Genomic DNA, 22,058 nt, shown 5'->3' with positions numbered 1-22,058 from the left:
TCGGTTTAAAAAAAAAAAAGAAAGTACTGGGGACCAGCAGTTAGCATAATGGTTGTGTCGCTGGACTCCCATGTAGTCGACCGCGGTTCGCGTCCGGGACCCGGTGGCTTAAAACTCACGCCGGGCGTGTGTGGGTGCATGCCCCCAAGATCCCGAGAGGAGAATGGAGGAGCAGGGATTGCAGTGTGGCCATCCCCCCTGGGGGGTGATTTCTCGCTTTCTGTCTCTCTGTCTCTCTCTGTCTGGCGAGCGCACGCACTCCATGGCAAAAAAATAAAAAATAAAAAAACTCTCCCCCAAAAAATAAATAAATAAAGTACTGAGCAGATGTTGAGAGGCAGCCAGCAAATAACTGGAAGGTGGTTTTTATAAGAAATGTCTGCAATGGGGAAGAAGTTCAACTAGGAAACTTTCAACCTTAAGGCTCGATGATACTTCTCAAAGTATTGCCAACAAGAAACTAAATCAAAGATCACTACTTCATAGACAGTGAAACATACAGAAACTCCATGTCAACTGTTACATCTACCAAAAAATTCAGTCAAGAAAATCAAAGCTCATTTGTTAATTAGGAAACCACAGATGAACTGCCTTCCTCAATAAGCTGGTTCACGGTTTCCTAACTTAATGACTGGTACTGTCAATCAGCCATTGGAATGTTCATGCAGGAAATCAGACAGCCTTCCTGAACACGCCCTATCAACATCTCCCCTAGCCCCAATCCTCCCTCTAAGGCACATCAATGAGCTCACCAAGTGGCACTTTCAGCGCCAGAACCAAACCCTCAGAGTACCGTTCCAGTGCGATTTACCAAATAGACACCGAAGCATTATAGACAGTGTTTAGAACTGTGCTGGAGCCCCAGTTCCAACGTTTCATAGCTATGTGAACTTAACGGGTCTAAGTCTGTTTCCAGATTTATAAACTACAGAAAAATAAGGGCACTGTAGGGACTAAATAAACCAATATACGTACAGTACCCGGTATGTACCTGGCACATTGTCAGCACTCGATACACTATCTATTCGGTATTAGTCTGTAGTTCTTACCCAGGTAGCTATCTCCAAACACGAAATACTCAGTTCCACATCCAGTTCTCCTCAATTAAATCTCTCGTCCAGAAAATAAGTCGTCCCTATTCTCTACCGAACTCCTACCTGTACACAAGACGATTCAGCAAGTTCTAAGATACCCCAGTCTTCCAACCGCCCGCTCGCCATCCCAAAGGAGAGGGCCCGAGAAGGTTGGCAAGCAGTCCCTCACGTTCAGCACAGGTTTACCGAGCTCAGGCGGTGACCTAGAAACGCTCTGGAAGCAGGGAGCAGAGCAGCTACAAAGACAGAAATCGGTTTCCCCGAGGAGGCCTTCTAAGGAGTGGCTCCCCCCCCCCCCCCCCCCAGCCGGTCGTTCAAATTCCGGAGACAAAGGCAGCTACTCAGATCTACCAACGACGCCCTCGAAGCCGGTGCAGACTGTGGTCCCGGACCCGGGAGCGGGGAGGGCGGAGGGCACACGGAGACCGCCGCAGACAGTGCCCGAAGGCCTGGCTCGAGAAAGGCAGCGATCCCGCCAGATGGTGGCGACCGCACCAAACAGGACAAGTCAAAGACTCACCGCCCCTTGAGCGTGACGAACCGCCACCCAGCTCCGGGAGCTCGGTGCCCAGCCTCCGCGGCGCTCAGGTTTAAACTCCGCAGCCGTTTAGCGGTTCCCACACCAGCCAATCCGAGCCAGAGAAGACGGCGCAAAGGCACATGGTTACCAGGAAGTGGAACACGGAAGGGGCGGGACTCCGCTCGGAGGGCTGGAGGGGGCGTGGCCAGGCGAGCCTGGGGCCACACGCCCAGCTCGAAAGGCCCATCCTTGCGGAGTGGCGTGTCGCTGTCTCCTGAAAAAAAGAAACCCGTTAGGGGCCAGCAGATGGCGTAGCGGTTACGTCGCTGGACTCGGCGGTTCAAGACCTGGACCCGGTGCCTTCAAACTCATGCTAGTCGCCCGTGTGTCTGTTGCGTGTCTGTGTGTGTATGCCCAAGATCCAGGGGGGAGAACAAAGAAGAAGAGGTTGCAGAGTGGCCATAGCCCCCTCCCCCTGGTGTGATTTCTCGCTTTCTGTCTCTCTGGCAAGCGCACATGTTCTATAGCAAAAATTTCTCCCTTTTTTTTGAGATTTGTGTCCTAGGGCACGTGCACTCAACAGAGAGTCAGAGACAGTGAGAGGGAAAGTGAGAAAACACTCCTCAGGGGGGATGCCACAGTGCAATCCCTTCCCCTCCATTCACCTCCCAGAATCTTGGGCATGCAGGCACACTCCCCTGGTGTGATTTTCAAGTCACCAGGTCTGGGACTCAAACTGCTGTCAGCCACGTGGGGGAGTCCAGTGACATAATTGCTACGCTATCTGCTGGCCCTACCTTTATGTTTTACTTAAAAGACTTCCTCATTTTTCTTTTAGTTTTCTGAAGAAAAAGTGATAATGATGTTTCCTTAAAAATCCTGGATTTTATTAATATTTAGGTCTTGTACTAATTGTTTTAGCTGAATACACAAGAATGACACTTTCCATTACACGTAACTGTTTACATTTTAAAAATGAATTATTGGGGCCAGGCGTGTGGCATAGTGGCTAAGGCACTGGACTCCTAAATGGCCAATGGGTTTAAACCCTGGACCTGGTGGCGTGCACCAATGGGGAATGCTTTCTCTCTCTTTCTCTCTAGCAAACACAAATGTCTTCCAGCAATTAAACACACACACACACATCTTTATATTTTACTTCAGAGAATCTAGATAGACAAATGATGCAAAACATGCTTTTGAGTTAAAATCTTTTAAAGTATTTTAAGATCAGTTTCCAAAAAGATCTGGTTACATGTATCATGTGTAAGTAGAAAAGTATTTGATTGACTAGTGGCTAAAATTAGGATATAGTACAATCAAAAGCTCCATAGCAGTGATTTAGAATGTAATATACTAGTTACAGAAATTTCTAGTTAACTAAGAGTTAACTAGCACTGTATCTGTTTACCTAGCCTGACATTTTACATGCCCAATGTGTGTTTCTTTAAATGAACTTTGTTGTAGTCTTCTATTTAATGGTTATTTAGTGTTGACTAAATCACTTAATCTCTTTGAGCTTCTGTTTCCTCATTTGTAAAATGCAGGTTAATAACAACATCTAATTTATTTTTATGATGGCTCCTATCAGCAGACCCTTTATTTCAAATATAGTAATATTGTTTTCTTCCCGACTGACTCATTCTGTAGCTATGGCTTCATACCCAAAACAAATTAAAAAAAAGAAAACAAGGAAGTGACAGGTAGAAAAGGTATTAAAAATATCAAAAAGAAATGAATACTAATAGCTTTTTTAAAAATGCTGAGCATCACAGAGGGTTGAGAGGATTTAAGAGCTCTATAAATCATAAAAAAAAAAAAAAAAAAAAGAAAGAAAAAAATCTGGAGGGGGCCAGCAAGTGGTTTGGTGGTTAAGGATGCTAGACTGCAGTTCGAGTCCTGGACCTGGCTGCTTTCTCTCCCACTTTCTCTCTCTCTATCTTTCTCTGGTCAAATTTAAAAATAATAATGAATAAAGTTAAATAAAATAATTTTTTAACTTCTGGAAAATGTAAACTCTTACTATATACAACCATAAGCCTATAAAGAATAATTAACTGGGCTGAATTAAAACTCATCTCATTGGCGTAATGGTTACATCATTGGACTCCCGTGTAGTTGACCATAGTTCGAGCCCCAGACTTGATGGCTTAAACCTCACACTGGACACATGTGTGTGTGTACCCAAATTCCAGAGAGGAGGATGGAGGAAAAGAGATTTTGGTGAAGCCATTCCACTTGGGGGGTGATTTCTTCCTTTCTGTCTCTCTCTGTTTTTCTGGTAAGTGCATGCATCTCAAAGAAAAAAAAATATATATATACATGATTGTCTCTGATCCCGAGAGGAGATGGAGGAGAAGAGATTGGGGCGTGGCCATCCCCCCTGGGGGATGATTTCTCAATTTCTGTCTCTCTGTCTCTCTTTGTCTGGTGAGCGCACATGCCCTATGGCAAAAACCTCTCAAAAAATAAAATATATATATACATATATATATATGATTGTCCTGACCTACGACCTCCATATGAATAAAAAGAGGAGGGAAAGGGGAGAAGAAAGCTGACTGCCAAAAAGGAAAAATAAAAATCTCTTTAACATATCAGCATTACTAAAACAGAAATCATACAAAAAAACAAAAACAGCCCCTGAGCCGGAGCCAAATAAAAGATATTACAAATCAATAAACCAATAAAACCAAGTAGAAAGGGTGTGCTTACACTTTATTAAGTCATCTGATCATCTGTACCAGTGTGGCAGGGTGAATTGCACCAAGAAAAATTAACCCAGGCTGACAAAAGCAAAAAGGATATTGAGGTTTAAAGTAAATAAGGGTTTGGAAAAAAAAAAAAAAGGAGGGACCAGCAGTTAGCGTAATGGCTGTGTTGCTGGACTCCCATGTAGTCGACCGTGGTTTGAGTCCTGGACCCTGTGGCTTAAACTCAGTCCAGTGACATAGGCATTACGCCAACTGCTGGTCTTGAGCTCATGTGCCAGTCACGTGTGCGTGCGCACCCAAGATCCCGAGAGGAGAAAGGAGGAGAAGGGATTACGGTGTGGCCATCCCCCCTGGGGGGTGATTTCTCACTTTCTGTCTCTCTGTCTCTCTCTGTCTTTCTGGTAAGCTCACGTGCCCTATAGCAAAAACCTCTCAAAGAAAAAAAAAAAATGAGGGTTTAGAAAACAAGGGGTCGTGGCAGTGGACAAGGACCTACCCACAGTCATGCTTCCAAAATAGACCTGTGAGGCCACAGCTGACTTTGCACAACCAGCAGTGGCAGCAGATGCAGCTGTTGCCCTCAGGGAAATGTGGGCATGCCTGTGCTGCAGTTTTCCTAGCCCAGTGGCTTAGCATCACCAGCTCCTATTGTTCTAGCTGAGATGAGTGTCTCTGATCAAGTCTAAATAAATGTTGCAAGGGAGTCCTGAACAGCCTGCATCTGGCTTTTTCTTCACTTCTTTTTTTTTTTGGGAGAGGTTTTTGCTATAGGGTGCATGCGCTTGCCAGGCAGACAGAGAAAGACAGAGGCACAGAAAATTTAAGTAACATCTGTAAGGTTTAGTAAGTGGTGCAGCTGATATCTGAACCCAAGCAGTCTGGACTAGGCCTTTTTGAGATATTGGAAGAAGCGTTTATTTTCTATCACTTAAATTTTAAGATATCATGTGATTGCCTCCTATGACCTGCTTGACACCATTCTCTTTTTCTTCACTTTACATTTCTTGGTCCTTTTTGTGCCTCACATTTTGCTGGAGGCAAAGATGGAGGAAGACATCCTAAAGGAGAAGGCAGACAAACAGTTCATTCCCATCCATGTGATAAGCAGACCTTAAATGAGGTTTGTAAAAGATACTGGCAAAGCAGTTAGGAAGCAAAAAGCAGCCCTCAAAGAGGAGGGAAGGCAAGTCCCCAGAGAAAGGCAAATGCAGTGGAACCTCAAAGACTAAGGTGGGATTCATCAGGCTGACAGCACACAGCTCTCCCAGAAAGCTGTTCAGAACTGCTGGCATACAGGGGCCAGGTGGAAGAATGATGGGAGCAAAGGTTAAAAGGTTAGACAAGACAAAAGTCAGGTGCTGGGAGGGCCTTGGGTGCCCCACAGAGGAAATTTACTTTCTGTAGAGATGGGGGCTGGAGGAGGCCTGTGAAGTTTAAGAAGGGGAGTGATAAGACCAGGTAAATTCAAGAAAATCCAGGAGCAATGTTGCAGGTGGATAGAAGAGAACCATGAGACTTAAGGTGATCCAAGGGCTAGCATTATAGCTTAGTGGACAAGGGAGCCAGATCCCACATGGCTGACGTGGTTCCAATCCTGGCTCTGGAAGCTTGAAAGACATACCCGTGCATGTGTGTGTATGCCCAATATGCTGATAAGATAAAGAAATGGAGAGGAATAGATTGTAGAGTGATCATGCCCCATTGAGAGGTGCTTTCCCCTTCTGTCTCTCTCCTTCCCTCTCCTTTTTCTTCTCTCTCTCTCTCTCTCTCTCTCTCTCTGACACTGCCTGGCAAGTGCCTATGCCCCTGAAGGCAATTAAAAAGAAAAAGGGAAATAAGTGATTCAAGAATGTGAAGGAAAGGAGAGAGAGATGTCATAGAGACACCAAGCCTCCTAAGCTCTGAGCTAGTTATACGTAGGGCTTGAATGGGAGGAGATAAAATCAACACTATTGGTGGTTCTCATTGTACCTATGCTACTGGATAATATTGAGAGATTGGGCTGGCATCTACTTCCCAACCTCCACCCTGTGCCTCTACAGGGAAGTTCAGAAAGTTTAAAGTTATTCCTTTAGTCAAGGTTTCCAGTGATAAGATCCAAACCATGCACACCTGAGGCTGGGAGAGAGGCTTGTAAAGCCAGCTGTTGTGCTCAGGAGCTCTACTAGTAGACTCCCATGAATTTGTCTCTGGAGTTCTCTCACATGGACTTTCCCTTACTGCTGGAAAAGGTCCCAGAGATCTCCACACTCTTCCTTGTTGTAGGCCCTGTCCCCCTTCCACTCTTCACTGCAAACACAAAGGAAGTTGTAGAAATATTCAGATCTGCTCTTTGAGGTCCCTTTAGGATATCCAGAAGAGAAGTCAGTGGGTGTAAAGATATATAAGATTGTCCGGGCCCGGGGGACAATCGAACAGGCTACCTGAGTGAGAGAGCGGAGGTCTGGAACCAGTGCAGTATCACAACACAGGAACGACACGGTGTCACAGCTCTGAATGGTATACAGTCGCTCATTTATTGAGGGCCAGAGAACATTCTTATATACACAGCAGGGTAGTAATTGGTTGCCCAATATGTAAATGAAGGATATATTTTGGACCAGTAATTGATTGTTTTGTCAGGGGGCGTTAAACAGGAGGCGGAGCTTAGGGGTAGATTGTTGTTGTGGACCTGATTGAGAAGCTGCTTGCAGATGTTAGCTAGATTGGGGAGCCTAGGGGCGGATTGTTTATTCCCAGAACAGGGAAGTCCGGAGGTCATCGTGTGAAAGCCATTTCAGCCATTTTGGTGCATGTGGCTCTCCACATAAGATCATTGGAATTGAAAGTCAACAGTGAACCGCAGTAGACATGACTGGAGTCCACCAAGTTTATGGAGGAAAAGTGGAGAGAAGGTGGAACCCTGGAGAGTAAATGTTTGAGGGAAGATGAAAGAGCAGCAACAGGTGGCACCGAGATGTAGCAGGAAACACGGGTTCCATGGAGGCCAAGGGAGATCATTTCAAGGAGGTGACAGCCACCCTTGTCCCCTACAGGAAGAAGAGCTAAGAGAGAACAGTCCTCATTTGACAGGTAAGGTGGCATTCTTTTTGCAACAGAGAGGATACAGCCATGGGAGCAGATAATTCTCGGAGGGTCAAAAGAGACGTGGCAATAGCAACAGGGGAATGCAGGTTGGAGGGGGGATGGGCATTTTTTATAAGCTAGGAAGGAGCTGGGAGACAAGGAGAGCAGATGGCACAGGGAAGACATGGGTAGAGGTGATGTCAAGTTCTGTGAATCCAGAGCTTGGAACAAAGGCTAAGCCTGGGCTGAAGGTTCACTTCATCCTCTGAGATGTTGTGGGCAAAGATGTGTCTGAAAAAGGAAGTATTTTGTAAGCTTTCAAGTTCATGTAAATGTAGGACTATTAATTATCATTTTACTTGAGACATTTTCTTCTTCTCTCTTTTTTTTTCTTCTTTTTGCTATAGGGCGCGTGTGCTCACCAGAAAGACAGAGAGAGACAGATAAACAGAAAGCGAGAAATCGCCCCCCAGTAGGATGACCACACTGCAATCCCTTCTCCTCCATTTTCCTCTCGGGATCTTGGGCACACACGCACACATGCCTGTTAAGCCACTGGGTTTGGGACTTGAAATGCCGTCGACTATGTGGGAGCGCAGGCCCCAGAAAAAAAAAAAACCCCCCTCTAAAAAAAAAAAAAAAAAAAAAAAAAAAAAAAAAAAGCCTCTGCATTAAACAATTTGTAATGGGCTCCCTCGTTGGTACAGTGGTGATGAGCTGCTCAAACAATGCTCGATCTCCTTGGAAGATCGCAGGTTTGGTTCCTCAGTTGACTTGTACATGCGGGGCTCAAAAACCCATGATCATGCTGGCTGTCTGGAAGGGTGGGGAGACAGAGGCATGAGACCTTGTTGAGGGTGCTTGTTTTTCTCTCTCATTCTTATAAAATAAATATGTTTTAAAAAAATTGATACTTTCATTTTAATAAAAAGTAAGATCAGAGAAATAATTTAGACAAGAATCAAAATGTTCTTATCTCCTGCAAACAATTTCTCTAACAGAACAAAAGGAAAAAATTCGTTCGTGCCTGAAACTCTTCTTATATCAACCACTGCACAAAGATAGGACCTCTCACGATATGTACAGTTAATCATAGAAAGAAATATAAAGTGCTAGTTTCAAAGTGGGTTGTCTGCTGACTAAAGCACTGCAAAATTTGAGAAGAAAACGATAAATACACTAGATTACAGATTCCTCTCAAAGTAAAACAAAATTTAGATAATGAATATAAATAAACCCAAACAAATAGGCTCATCAAATCAAATTTTTCTCTACCAAGGCAGGAAACCATATGTAGCTAAATATTTGTCATAATGCTTAGTTGCAAAAAATTTCGTTGTTTACCCACAAATGTGAAGTACTTTTCTCCATAAAGTATGACTAGTCATTTTTTTAATTGACAAAAATATCATTTATCTTCTCCACTATCTTAATTTTATTATTAAAATAGGTTGCTTTTTAAAGATTATGTTTGTTGGGGCCGGCAGGTGGAGTGGTGGTTAAGGGTGCTGGACTCCCACATGACTGACAGTGGTTTGAGTCCTGGACCTGGCAGTTTGCTTTCTCTCTCTCTCTTTCTCTCTCTCTCTCTCTATCTCTCTCTCTCTCTCTGTCCTTCTCTGGTCTAATTTAAATGAATAAAAAATAAATAAAGTTAATAAAGTAATTATTTTTTAATGTTATATTTGTCATTTTTTATGTGCAAGTAATATACTCTCTATTGACTGATAGAAATTAATTAAATTAGAAGCCATGCATTTTTCATCAACACTTCCAATTCCAAATCACCACAGGGTTCATACTTGCTTTCTTTCTCTATTTCCCCATCCTGTTGGGATTTGGAGCACGCACACACATGCAATAGACATGCTTTTTTAAATAGCTGTGGCCGAGATTCAAACCTTGGTCAACCCTATGCAACCCTGTAACAACTAGGCTACAGAGTCAGCCCTGTATTTTCTTTTCTATCCTGAAATATTTTCAGTTTATGACCTTAAATAGTTCTTTTCCTTCGTCATTTTTTAAATCTCCTTTAGGTATAGTAACCATTTATATATTGCTTCTTTTTGCCTGTCTTCCTTCTCTCCAACCTTGATTCTTTTTAGTTTTGTATCTCCTTTCCATTAGCTTGCTTGTTTTCCTGCCCTTTTCCCAATATACCTTATTAAAATTTCATTTGATTTTATTTTCCCTTGGAAACTTTGCAATTTGTTCTTCACGTCTGTAATCATTTTTATCTTTTTCTCCTATTTCTTTCTTGGATTCATTTTACTCTCGTAATATTTTTTTCTGTTTTTTTGTTCATTTGTATCTTTAAATTTCTAGTTCAGTGTTTTTTTTTTTCATATCTTTAAGTGCTTCTTTGGGGAGATTTACTTCACTTTGGAGTTCATGCCATTTTTCTTCTGCTTTGGGTTGTTCCTTGGGGAAAAGGAAGAAAGGGAATTTTTATTAGCTGTAGTGCTTTTGTTTTCTGTTTTCTTCTTATCATAGTTTTGTCTATATTTACCCTGTTTTTTTACCTGTGATAGTTAACTTTATGTGCCAACTTCACTGGCTCATGTGATGGCCAGACATCTGGTTAAACAGTGTTTCTGGGTGTGTCTGTTTCTGGAAGAGATTAGCATTTAAATCAGCAGACTAAGAAAGCAGATTGCACAGGTCAGTGTGGGTGAGCACCACTGCGGACCTAAACAGAACAAAAGAAGGAAGGAAAAGATTGACTGCATCTCTCCTGGAGGTCAATCTTAACCCGCCCTCTGAATTCTTGGTTCTCAGGCCTTCAGACAAAGTCTGGAACTTGAACTATCGCCTCCGGGCTCTCAGGCATTTGAACCACACCACTGACTTTCCTGGTCTCAATCTTGTGGATGGCAGATCATGAGACTTCTCAGCTTCACGATCATGTGAGCCAATTCTTTATCAAGAGGATATACTTATAATCATATATGTACATGGGGTCCTCAGAAAGTTTATGGGAAAACTGCATTATAAAAAAATGCATGGGGGACCAGCAGGCGGCATGGTGGTTGAGGCGCTGGACACTCTCCCACATGGCCGACCAGGGTTCAAGTCCTGAATCTGGTGGCTTGCTTTCTCGCTTCCTCTCTCTCTCATTCTCAACCTCTGTCTCTCTCTGGTAAAATTAAAAAATGAATGAATGAATAAATAAAATAAAATAAATAATTATTTAAAAAAATAAAAATAAAATAAATAAAATAAAAAATGCATGGATTTCAAAATAAATTTATACTTTAAATTCCATTTTCTATGAACTTTTAAAAGTCCTCATGAGTATATTGAGATAGATAGAAAGATAATCAATTGATCTTAAGATTAATGGGGTCCAGTGAGTGGCAAAGAGGTTGAGGTGATTGGATTCCATTTGGCCATCTAAGTGGTTCAAATGCCGGACCAGAAGGCATGAGAAACATTCCCAGTGTATGTGTACATGTGCCCCAAATCCTGACAGGATAATGTGGGTTTGTCTCCAGAGTATTGTACTCCACTGCTGGGGCACACATCATTGTACTTTTACTTTTAATGTAACTACTTCTGCAACAGTGAGAAATCTGGTTTCTGTAATATTACCCAGAATATATTAACTTCTTTTTAATTGCCAGAGGATGCATGCACTCAGCAGAGGGAGACAGAGAGACAGAGAGGGAGAGGAAGAAAGAACTGTTGTGGTGTGGCAATACCCCTGGGAGGTAATTTTCACTTTCCTTCTCTCTTTCTTTCTTTCTTTTTTTTTTTTTTCTTTTTTTTGAGAGTTTTTTGCTATGGGGCGCTCGCCAGAAAGACAGAGAGAGACAGAGAGACAGAAAGGAAGAAATCACTCTCCAGGGGGGATGGCTATGCCACAATCTCTTCGGGATCTGGGGCACGCACGCACCCATGCCCGGTGTGAGTTTAAGCCACCGGGTCCGGGCCTCAAACCCCGGTCAACTACATGAGAGTCCAGCGACATAGCCATTACACCAACTGCTGGTCCCACCTCTCTCTTTCTCTCTCTCTCTGTCTCTCTCCTGCTACCACATGCATCCTATAGCAAATTAAATATATATATACACACACACACACACACACATAAAATATATATATATACACATACATATATATATACACATACATAAAATATATATACACTCACACACACGCACACACACACATACATATATGTATGTTCTTTTTTGGAGCTCCATGACTACTATATCCTATTCATTTTTATTAAAGAATTATTTCATATAACTTTATTATTATTATTATTATTAATTTGACCAGAGAGAGAGGGCACATGAGCAAGCAAGTCACCAGGTCTGGGTCTTGAACCACAGTCTGCCATGTAGGAGTCCTGCACACTTAATCACCACACCACCTGCCAGTCCCACATCCTGTTCGTTTTCAGAGTTTGATATGGTTTATAAGATTTCAAGTTCAAGGGTGTTTTCCTTGGCAGAGAAATGTAAGGTTTTTTTGTTTTGTTTTGTTTTTTTTTAAGGGATGGATTTTTGCTATAGGACTCTTGTGCTCATTGGAGACATAGAGATAGAGAAGGAAAAAGTGAGAAATCACATCCTAGGGGGATGGCCACATTGCAATCTCTTCTCCTCCATTTTCCTGTTGGAATTTTGGGCACACACTCACATGGACCCAGCATGAGTTTCAAGCTACCAGGTCTGGGACTCAAATCTTGCAGTGGGCCATGTGGGAGTCCAGACCATAACCAGTATGCCATCTGTTGGCCCAGAGAAATACAATTTTTAAATGAATGGTTCTTGCATGTGTTTTCATGTATAGCTAATGTTTGCATGTTTTCAAAGGTTAACAACTCTTTTGCATAACTTGACCCTAAAATTTCTTTTTTCTTTTTTTCTCCTCATTAAGCTCCAAAGAGTGATTCTCTATACCTTTTTATCTGCTGTACCTCCAGAAGCAATTCTTTTCATAGACTGCTGTTGTGGGTCATGTGCACTTTAAAAAACACATATAGTAAGTACTCTTATCTACTAAGAATTTTAGCACATACGCTGGACTTTTTCTTTCTGGTCATTATATTAGATCAATCATAGGCCTGTCAATAGCTCTCCTTTTTTCCCTTCCATTTTCCTCCAGAATGCTCTTTAGGTCTGCAAGTTTGTGGCAAGAGTTTGGCACATGGCTTCTGAGATTTAATATTTATGTTCTACTTTCAGATAATTTGAAGTTTGAGTATTCTATTTGCGTTATACAGACCGACTGGGTTTTATGCAGTTTTTTTTTTTTAGAGTTTTTTTACTATAGGGTGCGTGCGCTCGCCAGACAGACAGAGAGAGACAGAGAGACAGAAAGCGAGAAATCACCCCCCAGAGGGGATGGCCACACCGCAATCCCTTCTCCTCCATTCTCCTCTCGGGATCTTGGGCATGCACGCACACGCACCCGGCGTGGGTTTTAAGCCACCGGGTCCGGGACGTGAACTGCGGTCGACTACGTGAGAGTCCAGCGACATAGCCATTACGCTAACTGCTGGTTCCCTATGTAGTTTTATTTGTTCTTTTTATGGTCTGCATCATGGTTTTTGGAGGATGAGTCAGGAGACTCAGATTTGTGCAGCTACAGCTGCTAATACCTTGGCTGCTCTGGAATTTAACATCCTGCCACTGTTATTTGGTGAAATTGCACATTCTGCCAAAGACATTTTAAAAGTAAAATGTTCCAACTCAACTAGGTCTTATGAACAAAGAAGCAACCACACCCTTTGTTCTCCCTTACCTTGTCCTAGGTTTGAAGGAAGTATGTTTATGGTTTCGAATCTCTTCCTGGAGCATGATCACGAAGTTACTTAGCTATGTCCTTAGCTGTGACAAGTATTTATCTTTACCACTTTTGGGAGGACCAGAACAGGAGTGCTATGGCTTGAATGTGTCCTTCCAAAAGCCATGTGTTGAAATGTGTTTGCTATTGTGACAGTATTAAAAGGGTGGAGTCTTAATCTGACTATGGCATTAAGAGGTGGAACTTTGGGGAGATAATTAGGATTAGGTAAGGTCTTCAGGGAGGGGCCCTCATGATTGAATACTGGTGGCTTTATAAAAAGAGGAAGAGAGATCAGAGCTGACGCACATCCTCATGCCCTCTTGCCCATGTGATGCTCCTGTGCCACTTTGGGACTCTGCTGAGAGCCACCATTGGCAAGAAGGTCCTCATTAGATGCAGCTCTTCCACCTTTGACTTCTACAACTGTGAGCAGAATAAATTGTTATTCTTCATTAAAGACCCAGTCTCTGGGTCATCTTCTATTTAGTTATAATGACAGAAAAAAAAACAAAACAAAACAAAAAAAACCAGACTAAAACAGGAGAGCAGCCTTTAATCAGGTCTGTGACTTGGGCTCTGATTCATGTGTGCTTTCTCTCTTCCTGAGGGTTTCCTCAAGCTATTGACTTAAATATCTGGCCTTCTAGTAACGTACCATGAGCACTGTTCTCACTGCGTCTCGGACTCCTGTTTGTTGTAATCATGTTGGCAATCCCAACCCCCTACATTATCTGCTATCTCCTGGGCTCCCATTTTCATATTGCTTGTATGTGCACTGTCTAGGCCAATCCCCCAGTCTTCTGGCTTCTCTCAAATACTTTTGCTGACTGCTTTCAAATTCTCTTTTTAAATGCTTCCATCATTAATTTTTTTTTTAGCTGAACTTGCCTATTTCTACAGGTCCTGACTCCTCTGTAGCTTTCTCCAGTGGAGCCCACTTTTCCTTCCACTCCTGACATATACCAGAACCAGGGAGTAAAGACAGTGTCTTCTTCTCACTCATTATTTCTTCTAAACAATTTTTCTTCCTTTTTCTTTCTAACCTCTGGATAATTTGAACTGTATACCATCTGGATAAAATCTCTCTCCTTGTTTCCTCAAACTTAGAAAAGTTTTCTAAGACTTTCCTGATCATCAATTATTGATGACATTAGCTTCTGTTTCATCATTATTATTATTTTTCATCTTTTTTTGGAGAGGTTTTTGCTATACGGCATGTGTGCTTGCCAGAAAGACAGAGAGACACAGAGAGACAGAAAGCGAGAAATCACCCCCCAGGGGGGATGGCCACGCTGCAATCCTTCTCCTCCATTCTCCTCTTGGGATCTTGGGCACGCATGCACACGTGCCAGGTGTGAGTTTAAGCCACCAGGTCCAAGACTCGAACCGCGGTCGACTACATGGCAGTCCAGTGACATAGCCATTACGCTAACTGCTGGTCCCATCATTATTTTTTTGAACCTATTCTGCTTCTGTCAATTTTCTATTTATGGGAATAATTCATCTTACAACCTGACTTGCTATTTCCTTAAGTTTTTCACGTCCACTAATTCTTCTTCGACCCCATCTCAGTCCAGAACCTTGGCATTGTAGTCACTGAGTGACCTCTAAAATCTTGAATTCAAGTATCATACCATTGCCTTGATACTTTCTAGCTCACTTGCTTTTGCACCCTATTTGAATAACTTTTCAACTTGCTAAAATCTCCAACCCATTAACTTCACTGCGTTATGTTTAAAAGAATTACTTATTTTATTTATTATTATTATTATTTTAATGTGCTATAAGCTCATGCACTCACCAGCAATAGGTAGAAAGAGGGAAAGTGAGAAAGCAAGCAGCCAGATCCTGGACTCGAACAGTGGTCAGCCATGTGGGAGTCCAGCACTCCAACCACAACAGCATGTGGTGGCCCCAACTTCACTATTTTTTCACTGTCCATCACCATATTCATACAGTCATCATAGCCACAGGAGCCACATCCAGAGATTAAATGAACCACAGATCAAAAAGGCTAAGATGTCGTTGACATGTAATACGTAGTTAGGCTGATGATGGTATTGTCTGTACTGAACATGTACAGACTTTCTTCTTCTTATTCCCTAAAAAATAGTAAGATAGCTCTTTAAAAAAACATTTACATTGTATTAGATAGTATAAGTAATCTAGAGATGCTTTAAAGCATATGGAAGGATGTAGTAAATTATATCCAAATATCATGCCATATTACATAAAGGATTTGAGTATACACAGATTTTGATATCTCCAGAGGGTTCTGAAATCAATTCCCTGCAGATAGCAAAGGATGATTGTATTTATGTCCTTCCATATCCAACTTAGAGTCCATGCTCCATCACGGTAAACAATTGCTTGCAAATAGCTTCAACTTTCCTGCCCTCTCCCCTGTGTTATACTACTTGGCTAAATCCCAGCCTCCGCTAAGCCCACTTAGCTCCTTTGTAAGCATCTGCACTGAGACTATTACATTTGCTGGATAAAAGTCACATAACTGGGATGACCAGTTTGTCATCAAGTTATGATTATAATCCTCAAATGGACACTCATTCCTTCCCAGCAATACTACCATGTTCCTGTTGAAAGTTTACCAAGATGTTTTTCAGCCTACCAAGATGAATAATTCATACTTTATCCTCCTTCTTCAAACTTCTTATACCCTTTGTCTCCTTTGCTCTCAGCTTCTGACTTTGCTTTAGAGTAAAATGAGGAAGCAGAAGTGATTTGGTCAGAATTTTCTCATCTCCCCACTGTGAACTCTACCAACTCACCTAAACCTAAATCTGACTTCTGTTCCACCTACTATCACTGCTCCTGTCAAACAGAAATTCCTCCACTTATGCTCTGGCTCCAGTAACCTTTTGCTTTGTCAAGTGTTGTGGTCCCCTAAATTTCATATATTGAAACTTAGTTGTTAATGTGATAGTGCTAAGAAGTGGGAGCCTAGCTGTCAGAGTGTGTGCTGGATGCCCTGCTCAACAGGCTGAGGCCACATGAGAGGCCCAGGTTGGATTCCTGGGCCACCCCTAGAAAAACTGGGCTTTGTGACATTCACCTTTGGTCCCAATTACTTGGGAGTCTGAGACAGAATGATTGTGACACAATGATACAATGTCTAAAGCACCACACGCATGCGCACGCACGCGCGCACACACACACACACACACACACACACACACACACACACCACAAACAAAAAACCGGATAGAAACAGATGGCACTTTAGGGAAGTAACTGATTCAATAGGGTGGAGCCCTTCTAAATGAGACTAGCTTTCTTATAAAAGGACTGGAGGTAATGAGCTTGGCCCCTTTTTGGCTTTCCATCTCTTTTTGTCTTTCTGTCGATAGTATTCTCATGCCTTGTGAGGACACAGCATTCATGGTGTCATCTCTGAAGCAAAGATCCTCACAAGACACTGACCCCACTGGTGCCTTGATTTTGGGCTTCCCAGCCTCCAGAACTGTGATAAAAAAAAAAGTTCTGTATTTTATAAATTATTCATACTCAGATATTTTGTTATAACAAAAGAAAACCAAGTAAAACATCAAGTATTATATTGCTTTAGTTGTTCCTCTCCCTCCTGCATCACCAATACCTGTCATACCTATATACTGGGTCAGTGCCATCAGTATAATCTGGTCTAGTGACTCTCATCCTGAAACTCCTTGCCTTGACTCCACTACACCCTACTTCTCTACTTGTATTTTTTTTTTTTTTTACAGTAAGTCTTCTCTAAAGAGTTATATCCAGCCTCTCATGTCCCTATGCACTCTCCAATCCCCTTTCATCTGAGTTTGCATTCTCACCATAGCATTGAAACTGTTCCTGTCAAGGTCACCAAGAGCTCCAATCTAATGGATCCTTCCTTGATCTCTCAGTGACATTTGACATAAATGATACTTTGCTCTCTTGGTTCCTGTAACTTCATACCCTCCTGGCTCCTGTCCTTCTAGCTCTATCTTCTAAGCCTGATCTTTAAGTGGTGGAGTCCTGTTTAATCTCATTTATGTGCGCTTTCCACAGCTGAGTTCATTCAGTCCCAAGGGTTTAAGTTCTTATGTCTTCCCAATGTACACCTTCAGCAGGGAGCTTCACTCCTGAGCTCCAGACTGAATCAATTGCAATTTGATCTCTCTGTTTGGATGTCTGTTAAACATCTCTATCTAACAGTCCAATATATAACTTCTGATCTCTTCCCTCCAACCTATTTTTTCCCATAATTCACCATCTTAGTGAATTTGTCATTATTCAATTGTTTAAGCCAAGAATTTAAAGGTATCCTTCATTTCCCCTGTCTCTTTTTTCCCATCTGTGGCAGCCATGACAATGCACCACTCTGATGGACCCAGCTGCTGTGCCCTGAAATCCACCGCCATGTTCCAGGCCACACTTCCCGCTGACTGATCCCAACCAATGGCTTAGTGCCAAAGGGATACTAAGGCAGACCCATTCCTGGGAAGCACAGGACTTTTCTTATGAGGTGTTTGGCTTGAAGATTCCCCACTGCCTTTGCTGAAACCTTCTTAAAACTACACCATATCTGTATTTCCTCCCTTTCCTTTCCTGGCCTGTTCAGGGGTTGATCCTTTCTAATGTCTTTCCCAGTTCCCGTCAGATGCCTCCTATTATTGCCTCACAGGCATTTCCCTAATAAATCTCTTGCATGTTAATCTGACCTTGTAGCCTGCTTCTCAGAGAACTAACACATTGTAGTTGATCTATCAGCAAATTTATGTCATTTCTATATTCAAAACATATCTCTTGCATCCATTCACTTCTTACTGCCTTTGCCACTCAAGTAGAAGCTATTAATATGACATTTCTCCCCAGAATACCACAGTGGTCACTTATTTTCATCTTACACCTCTCCAGTCCATTGTCATACAGTAGCCAGAGTTAATTTTTTCTATAGTATTTTGTTTTTTTCTGCCAGAGGACACATATACTCACCAAAGGGAGAGGTAAATAGAAATACCCCACAATGAGATGCAGTCACACTGCAACACCACAATCCTTTTCCTCTGTTTCTTCATCTCCATCAGGATTTTAGGCATGCATGCACATAGGCCTAGAGTGTTTTACAAGCCACAAGGTCCAGTTCAAAGTGATTGGTCATGTGGAATCCAGCTCCCTATGCCCAGCACTTAACTGCTGCACTATGGGGCTGACCCCAGAGTAACTTTTTTATTTAATAGGAAATCAGTTGTGACACTTTCCTGCTTAAAATTTTTCAATGGCTTCTCATTTGTGCTTTAAAACCTGGCTTCTGCCTCTATCTTCACTCTCATCTCATATCACCTCTCCCTCATTCTGAGTCTCACCATACTTCAGACCTATGAGGCGTCTTCAGTAAGTTCATGGAAATGTGTCTTATGGAAAAACTATACATGGATTTCCAGTATTTTTTGCACCAATATACATTCATACTTTAATTCTATTTTTCAACGAAACTTTCGCTATAGGGTGCATGTGCTCACCAGAAAGACAGAGAGACAGAAAGCAAGAAATCACCCCCCAGAAGGGATGGCCACACTGCAATCCCTTCTCCTCTATTCTCCTCTCTGGATCTTGGGCACACATGCACACACACTGGGTGTGAGTTTAAGTCAATGGGTCCAGGACTCGAACCGCAGTCAACTGGGTGCAAGTCCAGTGACATAGCCATTATGCCAGCTGCTGATCCCTCAACAAACCTTTTGAAGTCCTTCATAGTGGTGTCCTTTCTCTTCCCAATGTCCTTTTTTTTCCCATAATCTGCCATCTCAGTAAATTCTTCATTATTCAATTGTTCAATCCAGGAATTTAGAGGTAGCCTTCATTTCTCCCTTTCCCTTATTTCTCATCTGTGGCAGCCATTAAAATGCACCTCTTAGATTTCCATTGCAGGGAGCAGTTGCTAAGTCCTTTCCTGCCTTGGAGCGTTTCACTTGCTCATCTGTCTTCCTAAAATACTCTCCCTCCGTCTCTTCAGAAGTTGGGCTTTTTCTCTCAACTTTAATGTCTCCTCATCAGTGAGGCATTTTCCACCCAGGCTATCCTCTCCACTGACACAATCCTGACACTCCTCCCAGGTCGTAAGCACTGCCTGTAACCATTTTGCTAAGTGTCTGTTCTTCTCACTTAAACAGGGGTAGGCAAACTGCAGCTTGTGGACCACCATTTGTTTTTTTCAGCCCATGATCTAAGAATGGTTTTTATGTATTTAAGTATTTGAAAAAGATATTTTAAATTTATTTTTTGATTACCAGGGAGCATGCGCGCTTGCCTGAAAAAGGCAGAAAGACGCGAAGGGAGAAGGAGAAAGCACCCCTCAATGGGCATAATCAGGCTGCAATCTCTTCTTCCACATTTCTCCATCCTGCTGTCATTTCAGGATTCAAAACATAGTCAGCCATGTAGGATCTGGTTACCCACTAGGCCAGGGTGCCCACCTGAAAATGATTTTTTAAAGGAATATTTTATGACATATAAAAATGTGGAATTTGAATTTCGGAGTTCATAAATAAAGTTGGAACGTCGCAATACTCATTTGCTTAAGTATTGGGTATGCCTGCTCTCACAGCACCACAGCCAAAGTGAGCAGTTGTGTTTAGCCCACGGAGCCTAAACTATTTACAGAGAAAATTTTCTGATCACTGTACTAGAATGTAAGGTTTATGAGTCAGAGACATTGTCTGGTTTAACCTTCTACTCTCAGTGCCTGCTCCATAGCTTGTACTCAATAATTACAGGCGAAGCCTTCCCTCTCTCCCAAGATGATTAATATCTGATGGAATAGGTGGGCTTACCTCTCAATGGCTTATTCCCTTCTAAGGCCCCTCTAAATTAGAAACCAATTATTATTGATTCTGGGAAACCATCTTGGAAATGGGACTTGTATTATTCATCTTGAAATACCTAGTACATTCCCTTGCACAAGGTAGGGGACAGTCAGAAACCAAAACAACTTTTTTCAAGTTATCGTTGAGAGGAAATTCAGTTTTCATGCAAAGGACTTAGAACAGTGCCAAATGTACAAAAATGTCCAATAAATGTTTGTGTCCTGAGCTGGCCCTGTGTGTAATGGTTAAGCACTGATCTGCCAAGGAAGCCAGATTCCAAACGGCCCAACCTGGTTTGAATTCTGGCCCCACTTGTCCAGGATTCTGACCGGCTAGAGAAATGAAGGAAAAAGAATTATAGCATAAGCAGGGCCTGTTGGGGGCAGGAGGAGGGGATATGTGCTTACGTGCTAGGATTCTCTCTTGCATTTAAAAATTAATAAATAGGGGCCAGTAGATGGTGTGGTGATTATGGCCGGCTCCGCAGTTGAAGTCCTAGACCTAGGGGCTTGAAAGTCATGCCAAGTTCACATCTGTGCACATCCAAAATCCCAAGAGGAGAATGAAAGAGAAGGAATTGTAGCGTGGCCGTCCTGTGGGGAATGATTTCTCACTTTTCCTCTCTCTTTCTCTGGTGAGCACACGCACCCTATAGCAAAACCCTAAAACAAACAGTATAGAGGACCGCAGGTGGCATAGTGGCTAGATGGCTGGATCCCACCTGGCTGACTGGGTGGTTGGACCTGGCGGCTTGAAAAACGTGCTGGGGGTGCATCCATGCCCAAAATCCTGAGAGGAGACTGGAGGAGAAGGAATTGGATCGTAGCCATTTCTCCCTGAGTTGGGGGAGTGATTTCTCATTTTGCCTCTCTCTCTCTCCCTCTCCCTTTCTCAATGTCTCTGGTGAGTGCATGCACCCCATAGCAAGAATTTTTAAAATTTTATATATATAAAATAGGGCTGGCTCTGTGGCCTGGTGGGTAAGGCAGCTGAATCCCAAATGACTGTGTGACTGACGAGAACCACACGAGGTGTGTTTATGTGAGCATCCTGAAAGGAGGGAGAAATGGAGAAGGGACTGCAGTCTGACCATTTCTCTTAGGGGGTGCTTTCTCCTCGTCCTCTTTTTTCTGTCTCTCTAGCAAAAGAAAGAAAAATTTGTTCCTTCTTCAATTTTCCTGGCTTTAATGGGAATTTTAAAAACCCACCCTTTTCATGGGGTTGTCACTCAGACTAACTTAAACAAGAATGTCCTGAGTCAGGGCCAGCAGATGGTGTAGTGGTTATGCTACTGGACTCCCACATGACTGACTACAGTTCGAGTCCCGGATCAAGAGGTTTGAAAATCATGCCGCGGGAGTGTACATGCATGACCAAGATCTCATGAGGAAAATGGAGAAGGGGTTGCAGTGTGGCCATTCCCCCTGGATGGGGTGGTGATTTCTCCCTTTCACTATTTCTGTCTCTCTCTCCTTGGAGCACATATGCCCTAATGCAGAAAGCTCTTAAAAATAAATAAACAAGAATGTTCTGTGCAAAAAAGTTTTGTAAACCACAGATGCTATCCAAATGGACTTCTCTAAGTGTGATATATTAACATCGCAATTAGCAGCTCTGTTGGGAGGGAAGGGCTCTGGCTACAGAGTGAGAGTGCCTGGCAACCTAATCCTAGTCCTTCACTAGTGACCTTGGAGAATCACAACTTTTGTGACCGGTTCCTCGCCTCCATTTGTAAAACCTGTCCCCAAAAGGACAAAATCATCCTAGCGGACCTCACCCCGAACTCTCTGCCCATAGTTCCCTTTGCTCTTGGTATGGGAAGACTGTCGGCCCCACCCCGAGACCACCCACAGGGGGCGGGCCCTCCCAGAGGCCGGGCCATCCAGGGGGCGGGGCCATCCCACGGGCGGGGGCATCCAGGGAACGTGGTCATCCCACGGGCGGGGCCATCCCAGGGGGCGTGGCCACCCCGGGGCGGGCGGGGCGTGCCCGGGGCGGGGCTTTCCCCCACGGCCCTCACCCGGCC

General features: G+C 42.9%; 1 protein-coding gene across 1 annotated transcript in view; it reads right to left on the bottom strand.

The window, feature by feature from the left end:
- The window catches only part of SGO2 (shugoshin 2), a 43,391-nt gene extending 41,804 nt beyond the window's left edge, over window positions 1–1,587 (bottom strand). The window contains 1 exon segment of the mRNA XM_006152994.3: window positions 1,397–1,587. The gene's annotated coding sequence lies outside the window, so the exon portion shown is untranslated.
- Between the last annotated feature and the right edge of the window lie 20,471 nt (window positions 1,588–22,058).

The sequence above is a fragment of the Tupaia chinensis genome, unplaced genomic scaffold (assembly GCF_000334495.1).
Source record: "Tupaia chinensis unplaced genomic scaffold, TupChi_1.0 Scaffold000361_2, whole genome shotgun sequence".
Taxonomy (NCBI): Eukaryota; Metazoa; Chordata; class Mammalia; order Scandentia; family Tupaiidae; genus Tupaia; species Tupaia belangeri.
Note: the sequence above shows the minus strand (reverse complement) of the source record. Positions and strands in the feature narration are given on the sequence as shown.